Here is a 15,803-nt window from a genome sequence, read left to right as displayed (position 1 = left end):
ACACAAACAGGGGGAGTGGGAGAGGGAGAAGCAGGCTTCCCACTGAGCAGGGAGCCCGATGCGGGGCTCGATCCCAGTACTCTGAGATCATAACCTGAGCCGAAGGCAGACGCTTAATGACTGAGCCACCCAGGCACCACATACATACCATTTATGGAAAAATTGTGTGTGTGTGTGTGTGTGTATCTGAGTGTAAGTGCACTGATAGGGTTTCAGGTGTTTTTAACTCATTTTTGAACCTTTCTATAGCACTTGAATTTTTAATTTTATTTTTTATTTATTTTTAAAGATTTTATTTATTTGAGAGAGAGAGTGAGCAGGAGTGAGCGAGTGAGTACAAGCAGGGGAGGAGTAGAGAGAGAGGGGGAAGCAGACTCCCCACTGAGCAGCGATCCCAATGTGGGGCTCAATGTAGGGCTCGATCCCAGACCCCGGGATCATGACATGAGCTTAACTGACTGAACCACCCAGGCACCCCGCACTTGAATTTTTTAGAATCAATATGTATCAATATTTTAAAAACAGGAAAATGAATGCGGAATAATTTTGGCTCCCGATGAGCTGAAAGTGAACATAGAGCACCTGGAGAACAGTTACGCCAGTGGTGAGCATTCTTTTTGGATCATGGCTAAGTTGTGAAATATTAAAGTTTGGAATGACTTTTTTTTTTTTAGAAATATCTTAATTATCAGGAATTACAATGTCTGCAACTGTGCTTAAGTATTTCTTTGTCATGTCATTATAGCCAAAGGATTTTCCTTTTTTCCTGGCTTATAATCCCTGAAATTATGTAACTATCATGTGTTATACTTTATGATAATGTTGTTCTAACTTTGAACAGATTTTGTTATTAAGATTTTTTTAACTAGTATATTTTGTCTTTTCTTGACTGTTCTTGTGGGATACTTATTTTACTTGTTCAACATCTGAAGCCACTCTTTACTGTAGACATCTTTCTAGGGTGTAAAGGAAAACCTCCCTTTATGTAAGCTAATCATGTGAGATATTTGCTTTCCTTAAGCTAAGGCACAGCCTTTACCATCAGACGTTCCAGCACCAGCCTCTAACTAAGGAGCTATTGCTGCAAGAGGGAAGTGAGGAGGAATACTCTTTCTTTTTTGGTGGTGGAGACAGTGGTGATGGCTGCATGGGCAAGTTCCTGGGGCAGAAGGGCCAGCTCTTCAAATGTCAGATCTTGAGCTCAGAGGTGGCAGCAATGATTTCTTTATCAGTTTAGTTTAAAAACCAAAAAAAAAAAAAAAAAAAAGGCAAAAATACATAAATGCCCCATGCCCAATGTGGGGCTTGAACTCACAGCCCTGCTCTCAAGACCTGAGCTGAGATTAAGAGTCTTAGCCCACTGAGCTTAACCCACTGAGCCACCCAGGCATCCCTTTATCAGTTTAGTAATAAAGATAGTTTGAGTTGTTGTTTTTGAAAACAAGCTTTGAGTCGGTTTTCCAGCTCTCCCCAGTGATTGTCTGAGCTACGTGTGCACTTGCACTACATTTATTTTCTTCTGAATCATCCAGTCAGCTTGTGACTGGGGACTCTGCCTGATACACTCACGCTTCTCTGTGTCCTCTTACCACACGTACACTCATACCTGCATCTTTGCCGTTTCTGTGACACCATGAAGGAAGTGTGCCCTTCTCTAGCCAAGAAGGAGGGTATGTTATTGATGCCATCTGTCACCATCTTACGTATTTGGCTTCTGACATTATGTCCTCTCTTATCCGCTTTATCAATCACTCTCTTTTCACAGGATCTTTCCCTTCCACATGCATGTTCATCCATCTGCCATTTTTGAAAACATGTCTTGCCTCGCCCATACTTTCACGTACCTAAGTCTCCGGATCCTTAACTGCCATACACCCTAAAAAGGTTATTTGTGCACATTGCTTCCTCTTTCTCACCTTTGACTCATTCCCCAGCTCTCCGCATTATGGTTTCAGTTCTCATCATTCCACTGGAACATATCGTGATAAAGTCTCCAACAATCTAATTCCATAAAATCTAACTCAGGTAACTCAACCTCTTAGCTTCCCTTCTTTCTTGAAATAGTTTCCTTCCTCTTGGGTTATTTGCACCCTGCTCTGGTTTTCCTCCTCTCACATAGGTTGCTCCTTCCCAATCTCCTTTGTTGGTTGAGAAGAAATCTTTGCCTCTAATTGACCTCTCTAGTCTCAGTCTTAGGTTCTCAGCTTTTCTGTAATTTTTCCAGAAATGATGTGATCTATTTTTACGGCTGGAAATGTCACTTGTATACTGATGACAAGTGACAGTATACAAGTGACATTGTATCTTTCCTTCCCAGATCTCTTTACCATAAGTTCTAGACTTTACATCTCCACTTGAATGTCACACTCGCCCCACTAAAACCTGTTCCTTCCCTAATCTTTTTCATCCCAGTAAATGGCACCACCATCACCCTGTTTCTTCAAGTAAGTAACTTTGCATCTTCTTTTCCTCTTGTTTCTCACATGCAGTCCATCAGAAATACCACCAATTCTGCATGCAAATTATTCCTCATGTCTCCTCACTTCTCTCTACTTCCTAGGGCGCTACCCTAAACTCTTACCAAAGTACTCTAATAGCCCTAGAACCACTCCCAATTCTTGGCTCTGTTGGCTTTTCCCTATAACATCATAAGTTCTATGACAGAAGGGTTCTTGTTGGTCTTGAATTTTTTGCTCTTGTCCAAGTGCCTCATTCATAGTAGGTGTTCAGTAAATATTTGTTTAATGAAAAACTTAATCAGTCCATCAGTCAATCCATCAATCAATTGATTAGATTGAGCTGGCGGCAAGTTGAATACTAACTTGTCTGGAAAGCTAGAAAATAAATCAGCAGATGGTGATATGAATTGGATTGGGATGCTTTATAAATAAAATTAAAATCCCCATTATCAAGCTGCCAAGTAAAGAACTTGAATGATAAAATTGAATATTCAAAGTAGGTGGACTGAGAGGTACATTCATGTTAATGACATTGCAATTTATCTCATTTGCAATGGAAATTGCTCTTACTTAAAATAATTCAATACAACCAACTTCTATTAATTAACTGGTTAACTTAACAAATAATTATTGAGCACCTATTATACAGCAGGTACTGTTATGAATGCAGGGAATACAGCGGCCAGCAAAACAGAAAACAACCTGCATTTGTGAAACATGCAACTTAGTTAGGGAGAGAGACAAATCAGATAAATAAGTAAACTCATATCATATACTGATAAGCTTGGTGGATAAAAAAATAGAGCAGGAAAGGAGGATGTAAAAATGTGCACGAGGATTTAACATTTTCGGTTGAGTCTTCAGGATAGGTCTCACTGAGGAGCTGACTTTTAAGGAAATATTTGAATGAAGTGAGGGAGAGAGCTATGGGGATATTTATGGCAAAAGTATACCAGAGGGAACAAAAAATGCAAAGGCCTTGAGGAGGTGATATATTTTCATATTAGAAGAATATCAAGGAGGCCAGTGGCTGGAGTAGAGTGAACAAAGGTGAGGGTAAGAAATCCATTGAGAGGTAAAGGTCGGGGGTGGTGGTAGGATTCTTCCTGAGTTATAGTGAGCGCTTTGGATTTAATGCAAAATGATGTGAAAAGCCATTAGAGGACGTCGAGTAGGGGTGTGGTACATGATCTGGCTCAAGTTTTAACAGGATCACAGAATGTATTTCACAATTATTAGCCTACAAAATTAGTTGAGGGATGCCAATATAAACCAGGTTCAAAATTATCATAATTACAGAACTTGTACAAATATGCATTACAGTCATGTACTTAAAGTATAGTGGTTATATGACTTTCTGATATTTTGGCCCAAACAGAAAAATAAAGAAAAACCCATTAAAGACGATTAAATAACACTCAAAAGCACTTACAATAATTATATTTCTTTACTTTAGAAAAATTATTTCTAAAAAGAAAAAAAACCAATTGATAAACACAGTCTTTATATAATTGACTAATTTTTGGTGAGTGAAAAGATCATTATTTTTAACCTAGTGATTGCATATCATCACTAAGTATAAAATATAATACAAAATATCTTAATTATTTTTGGCGGGGGGTAATGCTGGGGCCAAGACTGCTTGGATTTGCATCCTAGCTCTGTCACCCACCAGCCATGTAATCTTGGGCAAGGAAATTCTTTCTCTGTGCCTCAGATTTCTCATCTCTAAAATGGGAAAAATGATAATGTGTCCTTCAAAGAGTTGTTTTAAGAGTACATGAGACAATAAGCAGAAAGGATTTAATTAACACAGTGCCTGTTAGAGTCAGTGTCTTTTTAAATAATTATTATTGTCCTTATTATTATTATTATTATTTCAGTTGCTGATTTTCAGTTGTTGCATTTAAGTGAGAACAGTGAGATGAATAGATTTTTAAGGAAACTTTCAGGTCTAACTTTATATAACTTTATTTAGACTAGAGTAAAACAATGTTGTATTTTGCCTTGTCCCAAATTTTTATTTTTTATAAGGAATATTTCACAGATAAATTGGAAAATATGTATTAGAAGGTAAGATTAATCCAAATATTTTACTAATTTACCAGACTTTTTAGATTTGGTATAATATCCAGGGTCTAGATCTCTTATGCTTTAGTGTCCTATTCACTGTTGCAGAATAACCTTTCTTTAATTTTTATTTATTTATTTATTTTAGATTTTATTTATTTATTTGACAGAGAGAGAGAGATAACGAGAGCAGGAACACAAGCAGGGGGAGTGGGAGAGGGAGAAGCAGACTCCCGCTCAGCAGGGAGCCCGATGCGGGGCTCGATCCCAGGACCCTGGGATCATGACCTGAGCCGAAGGCAGACGTTTAATGACTGAGCCACCCAGGCACCCCAGAATAACCTTGTTTTAATGTGTTACGTTTATAGGTAAATATAAAATAGACATCACCAGAGCCATGTTGCATAGAGTGCAGTGAGTAATAATGAAACACAATGTAATAGCTCAGTATTTAGTCACTATTAAAATTGATAACAGAAAGATCACAAAGATCATTTGAATCTGTCTCCCTGGGTCTCCTTAGGCCAATAATCTTTAGATTTCAAAGTTAGTAGGCATGATATATGTATACATTGTGTGCCCACTTAGGATAAGCTTCGTTGTAAACCTTTTGCACTGGAACAAGTTTTAATGTTGTCCTTCATTTTGTGACTACCAGTGATTTTCTGTGAAATCTTCATACCTACGTGTGGGTTTGAATTCCTTGGTCATCTTCATATGGAGCTTTTCTAATACCAAAGAATTATCAATGTGTTAAGATTAATCTAATCCCTTTCTTATTTCAATAAGTTTTGAAGGATATTGTACAAAAAAAAAACAAAACCTTCTATAAATACAATAGGAGTAATTTGTCAAATAAAGAACATATGTAGTTTAAGATTATTAAATAAAACTGCTAATTTATTTTTGTAAAGACTTTATTTATTTGAGAGAGAGAGAGCAAGCACGAGCAGGGGGAAGGGCAGAGGGAGAGAGAGAGAGAGAGAGAAGCAGACTCTCTGCTGAGCAGGGAGCCTGATGCAAGGCTTGATCCCAGGACCTGCAGATCATGACCTGAGCTGAAGGCAGACGCTTACCAACTGAGCCACCCAGGTACCCCCAAAACTGCTCATTTAAACAAACAATACCCCAGAGCTTGAGAGAGGAGAAGGTATTCAAAACACATTGGTGTTGTTCACAGCAGTTACTGGAATTTGTCTTTTGGATATGTTCATTGCATTTCCAAAGCATTCCTGATATCTCTATGTCTTTGCCATTTGAGGGTGAACATGATGTTGAATATTGTTACAAATTACACAGGGCCAAATCTGGCAAGTAAGATGGGTCATCAATCTGTACGCTACTATTTTGGATGAAAAGCATGAAAATCTATTTGTTAGAATTGCTTGTAATTGGCTAAAAGTATGAAAATAAATTTTTAAAATTCCACAATAGTATAGTTCTAATACTAATTCACACGGTTTAAGCCATAAACAAAGAAAACTAGTGAATGCAGGGATTAGAGCTGACTTGGGGTGTGGTATTATTCAGAGCCCCCAGCAATGTTGCAGAACCCAGGATCTGTCTGTCTAGGTCTAAGATCTGTTTTCTCTACATTTGCTAAAATTTTCTGTGGTGGCGAGACAGCTGCAAGAGCTCCAGCCTCATAGCTTCTCAAGACTGAGTGCCGGGTCCGGGCGCCTGGGTGGCTCAGTCGGTTGAGTGGCTGCCTTCGGCTCAGGTCATGATCCTGGGGTCCTGGGACCGAGCCCTGCATCTGGCTCCCTGCTCAGCGGAGAGCCTGCTTCTCCCTCTCCCTCTGCCTGCCACTCTGCCTACTTGTGCTCTCTATCTATCTGTCAAATAAATAAATAAAATCTTTAAAAAACAAAAAAAGACTGAGTGCTGGGGAATAAAAGATCCGGATTTTCTCTCCATTTGTCCCATGAGGTTTTCTTGGCTCCAACTCTGAATGTGATGCTCTGATAAGCAAGACCAGAGTCAGATGCTTGCTTTCCTTGCAGTGCATCATCTTGATGGATTAAGAACAGGGGCTTCTATTCCTCCAGAGGGAAACCAGTGGACTATTGCTAGGGAAGAGAGAATGGATGTGGGTAGCTAAAAACTAGCAAGTGTTTACCACAAGTGGACACACACACAAACACACATACCTACTTCACAATTGCAAGTTTCAATGTCAAGTCAAAACCATAGATTGGAGTCCCAGTTCTGCCACCAGAGTAAAGGTATAGTGTAGTGACACTTTAGACCCTTGACCCAGTTAGTTCTATACCTGATTGCGTATTTGACTTTGGCTATGTTATTGCATATGCTTCCATTGTCTTATCTACAAAATGGGGATTATAGCGATACTTACTTCATAGAGTATTTGTTCAGATTAAATGAACTACTCTTTGTGAAATACTTAGAACAGAGCCCGGCACATAGCAAGCCACTGTGATTACTGTGATGTGTATTTAGACACTGCAGTCCTTCACTGCCTAGGTCTCTGTTTCTTTACTTGTAAAATTAGAGGAGGGGATTGCATTTCAATAAAAAGCCAATGTTTTGTCATTCGATGCTTTCATAAGCATGTGGATGATTCTCATCTTCTAGGACAGTCTTTACCAAGGTATCTTTGAAACAGGAGGCCAGAAGTGCATTACAAAGAGGCTAAATTTTACAATGATCTCAGTAGAAATTATATAACTTTCCTCTAATGATATTCTGAATGAAAAAAGAAACCCACTGCCCAAAATATAATTAAGGAATATGTACTTGTTAGAGTAGCTTGTGGTTGAGTCCTAAAACAGTCTTAATAAAGCAGAATGATCCTAAGCTCTGACCTCTACTCTATCAATAGAATATCGTGCTGGCTATGTGATGAAACATTGAGCAAGATTTTAATTTTTGTGTAATGACATCATAAGTCACAGTACGATATCCTACTAAGGAGAGTATAAGGTAGGACAAATTATAGTTACCAACTGTAACCAATGCTTGGACCATGATAACATATTCCTATGCAAATTATTCAGATGTACCCCACAGAATGGGTTGTTTCTAGATGGCTACTTTACATTCATTTTCACTTTTATGGTCCAAAGGTAGAATTGCCTTTATTCACCTAGTATGAGATCAAAATGCAGTGGCATGTCTCTTTAAATAAAATAAAATTTGGTTTTAGGTACCTCAAAGTGGTCTTGAGATTTTACCTGTTAGAATCTAACATATAGCAACTGGAAACTCATGGCATTATTGAAACAGTATTTGCATTCTCTGTGTGCTTTTGTGTTTAGAAGAGGTGATAGGAGGTATGTTTTCATTATGTTTCCTTGTTTAAAGAGTTTAATATACATGTAAATATATGTGTATGTATTGTGCTGTGATATTCTGCATGACTAGTTATAGAATTGGATATGAGGAGTTCAGGGATCTTGCCCAGAACTGCTTTAAAAAAATATGTTAAAGAATATTGAAAAAAGAACATTGAGAAAAGGTTAGGTGGGACTGTCTAGAAACTTAGTTTAAGACTGTGAATAGTAGAAAGAGAGGGTAATTAGTATTTCACAAAACAGCAACCACAATGATCAGGTAGTGGTTCTCTGTAGCTATTTGCCTTACGCCTTATCTACATCTTTGGGAAGGATGAATAAAATAGTTGGAAGTCTCAGATATTATTACCAATGCTCTCAGTCTTGAACTTGTGAATTTCTTGGGCCTCAAGAAATTCCCCTTATTCCCAGGAGTCTTACCTTGTTTATCTCCCTGACTTAATTAGCTTTGAACTATGAGTGTCCGTGCTTCTCTTTCAGACAGAGCTATCTCCAGAGTCTAGACGGGAGCAAACTGGAGCAAGTGCCCAGGGCTCTGCTCTGCTGGGGAAACCCCGCAGCTGGGGCTGATACAGCAGATTTGTGCATGTTGTCTGGGGAGGAGGGAGGAGGGGATGGGAGTTAATACAGTAGAGCACGATGATCGAAAATAATGAGCATGACTTACAGAGCACCCTCTACCCCAACTTTCGTCTACCCCATGGAAGGGCAGTAATCCCAGTGCCCTACACCCTACAAATGACCATAAATGACCTTCCATATCTGAACTACCTTACTGTTAACATTAATTCGTGCCTCCATGCATTCACCTGACAAACATTTATTGAGGTCTTGGTATCTTCACATTTGCATTGGATGATTTAATATTGTCATAGTCAAAGGACCGCTCTCTCTCGTATCTTGGTGAATACAAGAATCACAAGGTGTGCTTACTACAATTACATTCTCCAGAGATGCACTTCAGTAGGTGAGGCTATACATTTGTATTTTTAGAAAGTACCAAGATAGTTTAAGAAGCACTTAATTAGGTCATAATTTCCATAGGTGGGGAGCATGCCAGCTCATTTGCCACTGGGCTACCGAACAGCGAACACAGTGTCTGGCACACGATAGTTACTCAACATGCATTTGTTTAGCTTTATATTGTACTAGACTATGGTGGGCTATGTTAGTACAAAGATGATTTTATCACAAGTCCTTCTATATCATTCAGAAGCTAGGCAGATAACCCATGGCACACCCAAAGAAGAATTTGAAGAGAGTTGAATGAAGAAGGATCATTTACAAAGTCGTGGGCAGGGGTTAGGGAGGAGAAAGAGATGGTGAAATATTCAGGGGCTACCAATAGCCAGAAGCAGCTGCCTTTAGGCCTAAAATCCAAAGGGATAGGAAGCTTATTTCTGGAACTCTGTAAGTGTAGCCATGGTAGAAGGGCTGCCTGACAGGAGGGACTCAGGGGGATAAGTATCTGACTGCCTTTTTTTCCCCCATTCCCTGAACTAATGGTGTCATTGGTCAAACCTCGCCAGAAACCAAATGGCAAGGGAGCCCAGGTGATGTAGTGTTTCTCCTCTGATGGCAGAAAGAGAATGTGGAGAGTAGCTTCCTTCCAGAAGCTGGTAGTCTACAGTCTTCTTTCTATGTGGTTGTCTAAACACCAGTCTTTTCCAGTTATCTAGATGCACCAAGGATAAATCAATTCTGTGAACACCAAGATGGAATGTTAACCAAAGTTTTCATTTTCCAGATGATCACACACTCCTAGACACATACCCATGTATACACACAGGCACACTCACTCACACACACACACACTTCCACGGGATTCATAATATTATGAAACATGATCCCTGTGGGAACCTGGACATTTGGATCTATACCATCAATTAAGTATCACCTTAACATTTGATAATTAAATCTACAAAAATTAATAGATCTCAATAGATAGACTTATACTAAAATGATTGGATATTTTAATGTCAAATAATATAGAGAAAGACGCCATTAACGTTTGAAGAGATTGTTTATCTGCACCTCAGTCTTATAACTTTCCTAACTCATGCTCTGGCTTCTAAAACTACAAAAAATCCCTTCCCATCTAAAATTTCTCAGCTTTCAGCCTCATTTTCTATACCCCCATATTTTAATGCCTAGGATTTAGTTAAAGATCATTTAATTCGCTATTTTTAGAGCAACATGGAATTATGAACCCAAACTTAATGATAATGAGGACAATATTTCAGAGGAGGACAAACGTCTTCTCTGATATGTTGCCAAAAATATGCTGCTGAGACGAAGACCACCCAGAAGCTTCAATTGGCACATGATGCATCAGCCCATATGTATTAAAGAAAAAATGAAGAGAAAGAAAGGAAGAAAAGGCCACATGGAACATTTGAAACTTGGGCTCAATAGTGTGTTTCTAAGTAAAATGTAACAAGGTTGTTCCAATCTCCAAATTCAGTTGAACAGATGTTATTGAATATCTATGACTTGATGGTCTTCTGCCCTCAAGAACCTTACAGTTTAGCAGGGGTGGGAGATAAAGTCAACAAACAGCATTATACAAGTCACTCTGATAAATCCCCAGCTAGAGAGAGAAGCAAGTCCCATAGAAGCTTAGTTCCTGCATTGCTGATTCTGATTTGGAGTTTGGGGAAGGCATCACACAAAAGGCAGAATCTGAGTTTGACCTTAGAAAAAGAGAGGGTATTTTGCATGGAGAGTTGGTATGAAAGGCCCTTCAAAGCCTTCCAAGTGGAAGGTGGCTGTAAGTATAAAACAAGGCATTCTGAAGTGGCAGATAGATGTGGGGAATGTCTCAGTCAGTGGGTCAGGAGACTGGCCTGTGTGGAAGAATAGAGTGAAGAATGAGACCAGAACAGTTGTTTGGGACTAGATTATGGGAGGACTTGAATGGCCTACAGCACTTTGGTGTTATTCTTTTGGCAGTTGGGAGTCATGGGATTTTTGTCCTGAGGAATAGAAAATGCAGAAGGGAGATGATCTGACCTGGTAGCTTCGTAGAATAATGAACAGAGGGCAAGAGAGTAAGGATGAGAAGCTCAATGGGATATCTTGCAAGAGATAATAACTTTTAAATTGTGAAGGGTCCATGTGGATGGAAAGAAAGGCAGTAGGAGTTACAAAAGCCTTTAGAAAATAAACAATGGGAGGACTTGGTAACTGATTGGATGTGGGGCCTGTGGGAGAGGGTATTACCAAAGATGTCAAATGTCTGAGGTTTCTGGTCTGGATGACTCATAACTTTAACAGAGATAGGGTTTGTCTATTTCCTTCCTCCTTCCATGTTGTCTCTCTTTATAGCCTCCTCTTCCTAAATTATGGTATTAGACATATTTTATATCATTCAAATTCAGAAATTTGAATTTCTGGTGGAATATTTCAGTGTGAAAAATAGGCAAAATTGGGTGTTGGGCTTGGTTATAGACAACTGAGAGTTAATTGCATAGTTTGGAGAGTGGATGGGATGAGATAGTACAGCAGGAAAAGATAATAGAGCAGAAGGTAGAAATATGAAGAACATTGGAAAAAGCTACTTTTCAGGGTCACATGGTGGATCCGGGTTAATTCAGATGAAAATGATCTCTATTACTTAAGAGAATGGAGTGAGTCCAGCTACTTCCCATAGTGGTTTGGTTTGAATACATAGCATTGAGTTATCTTGTTGATTTCTCCTTTCAATCCAATGGATAGTATATGTTTGGACATTCATAAAACCTACTGAAAAAGCAAAAATCATCGTTATTATTCTGGGGCACCCTTGGCAGGGATTTTGTGTGCACGCGCATGTGTATGTGTGTGTGTATGCACGCCTGTGTGTGTCTACACCTCAGAAATTTGTTTCCTCTTTTAATTAAATAAAGCCTATGTTTGTTGGCTTTTAGGGTGGGCTGCAAGGCCCATCTGTTTAACTAGGCAGTTGCCTGATATTGCAAGGGGGGGAGGTTTGGCAAGTGTAAGTGTGAATTTGAATACCAGATACAGGCTATTTAAAGCTGAATTTATCTTTAATAAATTCACCCAGAGGTGTTCAGCAATAGGTAGTTTGGAAAATGATCATAATTTGTGCAGAGAAGTCTTTTTTTTTTTTTTTTTTTTTTTTTTTTTTTTAAAGATTGAGTGGTGTGTGATTGAGAGAAGAAATAGACTCAGGGAAGTTCATCTTTGATATGCTCCGTTCCTTCAGGTCTCACCACGAAGGAGGGCAGACTACTTCTACAATTGCTTTTGATATGCTGGAAGGCAAAATGGTCTTCCATTGTATATGATTTAGTACTAATTTGAGAGCAAATAATACGTAAATATTTTCTTGATAGTATGTGTTATAGCAGTAGGCGTTTAAGACCAGGGGTTGTCAATCTTTGAGGCTTCTGAAAGGAAGAGCAATTTATGACGTGTTAGGGTAAACAGTTGGATTACATTTCTGAGATACGTGTTCCATCAGGTAAAATCATTGTGATTACAGGCACTGGAACTGTAAGTAAGTTATGTGCTAAAAGGTTGAAAATGTAAAACAAGTATGCTTGTGCTTAACTACTAATCCCTCTTTGTATCTCTGCTGAATAAACTACAAGAAAAGGGAAAAAAGGATGTTTAAATAATAAAGCAGAAAAAGTGCATTATGTAATTTTAATAAATAATAAGCATTAATACAGCTCAAGGTAGTGTTTCATCAGTGGTCCAGCCATAAGAGAATATTCCAGAACTCAAAGAATTACGAAAGGTTATAAAGAAGTTATTTCAGTTGGAAGTTATTTCTTTTGTTTACTTTTAAAAATTTCTCTTAATTTCTTCTTTATTTTGTGATGTATTCTATAAAGGCACAGGTTGTTATTTTAACATCCAGACTCCATTGTTCAGAAATGTATTGCAAATAAAAGCAAAAGAAGAGAATGGTTTTTAAGAGCTTTGCATATGCTTGACAGCAGAAGATAATAAATGTAAATAAATCTTTAATATTTCCCCTAATTCAGTTTGTGCCATGCAAATGTCAGGGCTCTACAGACAAATCAACAAACATTTGAAGGAAAACAATATACATAACTTATTTTATATATTAAAAACAACTGTCAAACAATTATGATCTCATGTATTAGTTGGTTGTTTTGAAATATTCCTACTAGAATTAAAAAATGCTACGAGGGCCTTTGAGCTTAAACATATTGTGTCAATCAAGAGCATATGTGATATATCTAAAGCATGAGGTAAAAATTTTCTTCATAAATTATTTCATAAATAAATAATTTGCTTGAAAAAGTTTACAAAAATATTTGTGCTTTTATTAAGTTCTCTACAGATCTTTTGTGGTTAATGTAAATGGATCGATACAGACAGCATTTTGATCTGCTGTACTCTAACTTGAAATACAAAAAGTAACATGAAGAGATTCTTCAATTCTCAGGCAAGCTTTAGCAAAATTGAGTCCGTGAAACTTCATTCATTAAATTTCTAAGTGACCATGAATTTGCTGACTTCAGTACCTGAAGGGTAACTTTATCCTTTCAATTAAAGGACATAATTCACCCTCAGACCTTTGGCTTTAACTTTTTATATAATATATAATTTTGGGTATACTTAATGGTCAAATTTTGTATTATTACAGGTGGAAAAACACCAGCCATCTCAAGGGTTTTGTGCTTGCAAAAGCATGTAATTTAATTTTTTTGAACCGATTTAATCAATGATTGTTTCATGTGAGTAAATTTACACTCTTAACAATTGCCTTGGATTTGAGGGTGACGGAGGGGAAGATTACTTCCCCCTTTAAAATGCCATTTAAATCTTGGGGAGCAGAAGGAGATTAGGGGATAATCCTTGTGATATATTGTACTATTTAACTTTGCTGCTAAGATGCTGTAGCCTCAGATTTTATCAGTTAGATACCAGCTCCAGCAGTTTCAGGTGCTATTATTAACCCTTTAAGTACAAACGTTTTACCATTGAGGTGCCTATTTCAAAATTTATTTGATCTAATATTTTTAGTTAGTCATGGCTAAAGAATGTTTCACTCAGATCCTTTTTTTTCTCCCTGAATAAAAATGCCTCTCACTGTGCTGTGCATATTTCCATAAAACTTGGTAAGCTAATTTATGGCTTAAAAAAGAAAATAAAGGTCTATATTTAATATATGAATACTTTTTACAGTGGAAATTGGTGGTGGACAGTATTAAATGACTCTAGTGTGGAAATATGCAGGTGGTCATTAGTAGCTGGCTATGAGATTTACTCAGGATTTTGATATTAATTTTCCTTGCAAGCAGGACTATACATAAATCTAACTCTGTTCCCAAATTAATTTAAATTGATGATAACATATGAATAACTCCATGCATCTAAGGTTCATTGTCTTTTCACTCCTTTAGGGAATATATAGTTTGCCTCATTGTGAAATTGTATTTTGACCACTCTTTTACCTGACTAGTTTTTCTATTGCAAAAGAATTATTGCTTTTTTACTCATAGAGAGTGTATGGTACACACTACCAAAATCCTTCCGGAATAAAAGTGCTACAAAAAGGAATCACGTATCTGCTTGACTAGGTATATTAAGTAGAAATGAAGACCTTACAGAAAAAGGAGTCAGTTTCTAAAAGCACATGCTTATGTTTTAATTTTTTTTAATGATTGGCTTTTTCACTTCTGATGTTTCAAAAATATATTCATCTTTTAAAAGAGGCAAGAATCACTCAGTGGAAAATATTTTGGAGGAAATTACTTCATCTTCATTTCACAGATTCATGATTGTACCTCTAAAATTCTAATTTTAATCATTTTGTAGTTTGGAGAAGGAAGGATGCTTCTCCTTTTAGCACAAAATTACTTTAAACTGACTTTCACTGGAGGAAAAACATGCCACTTAAAGTCACCCAACTGAAGAAAATGAAGTCCAAACGCCCAAGAAATGTTTACTTAGTTTTTAACACCTACTATACTTTGAATCCTGTCATGGGTCTCTTTTATGCATTGTTGATCTTTAGAAGTTAAAAAAATAAGAAGAGGTAGAAGAAGAAGAAGAAGAAGAAGAAGAAGAAAAAAAAAAAAAAACCCCGCTCAATTCAGTAACTTCATGTGGAGGGAATTTCACTTAACAATGAGAGTATTTGGAGATGTGAAGTAGTAAAAAGAATGTCATGCTTTAATTCAGAGTTTCTTATCTGTTACTAAACCCCCAAAGATCAGCAGGTATTAATCTTGCAGCATTTGAATAATGTTCCCATTTTATCTATTTTGTAGTACCCCCTTTAAGCACCCATTGAGCTTGCTAGCTTCTCCCTAGCTCAGAAAACCATAGCAACCCCAGTCCGCACTTCTCCAACTCAGGATAGAGTTCAAGTTGTTCTCCTCAAGCCCTCTAGCCATCCAATGCATGGGAAACCCTTGACCACCGACTAGGTGTCCTAAGACTTCTTCCTGTCCTAGAAAAGGGACGGGGGAGGGGCCGCACACGCACGCACACAATTCCGCGTCGTTTAATGGGGAGGGAGAAGGGAAAGTAACATCCGAAAAGGTAAAAGCACTTTTAGAGTTCTTTTGATTGTTCATGATAGCATCTCCGGGTGCTCTGGGACCATCGGTTTGGCCGCCACGCACTGGCCCCCACCTGCCCCCCAGCACCCCCAAGGTAGGTCCTCGTCTTTATCACATTATTCCTAAAGCTTTCGGTTTTTACCTCCGTTTCCAGCCCGCACGTTCACACATGGGGGTGGGGAGGAGGAGGGGGGAGAGGCGGGGCGGGAAGGTAGCCGGGTCCCGGCACCGCGCAGCTCTCATTTGCGGCGCTCCGACTCGGGCGAAGTTCTCGCGCAGCCGGCACGCCGCGGCCGGGGCCGGTCCCGGCGGGCGGCGGCGGCGGCGGGTGCTCGGAGCCGGGCGGGGCGGCGCAGACGAGAGCTGCGCGGGGCCGGGACCCGCGTACGTGCCGGAGCGCCGCAAATGAG

Source organism: Phoca vitulina, unplaced genomic scaffold (genome assembly GCF_004348235.1).
Source record: "Phoca vitulina isolate PV1807 unplaced genomic scaffold, GSC_HSeal_1.0 scaffold18, whole genome shotgun sequence".
Taxonomy (NCBI): Eukaryota; Metazoa; Chordata; class Mammalia; order Carnivora; family Phocidae; genus Phoca; species Phoca vitulina.
This window is presented reverse-complemented; position numbering follows the sequence as displayed.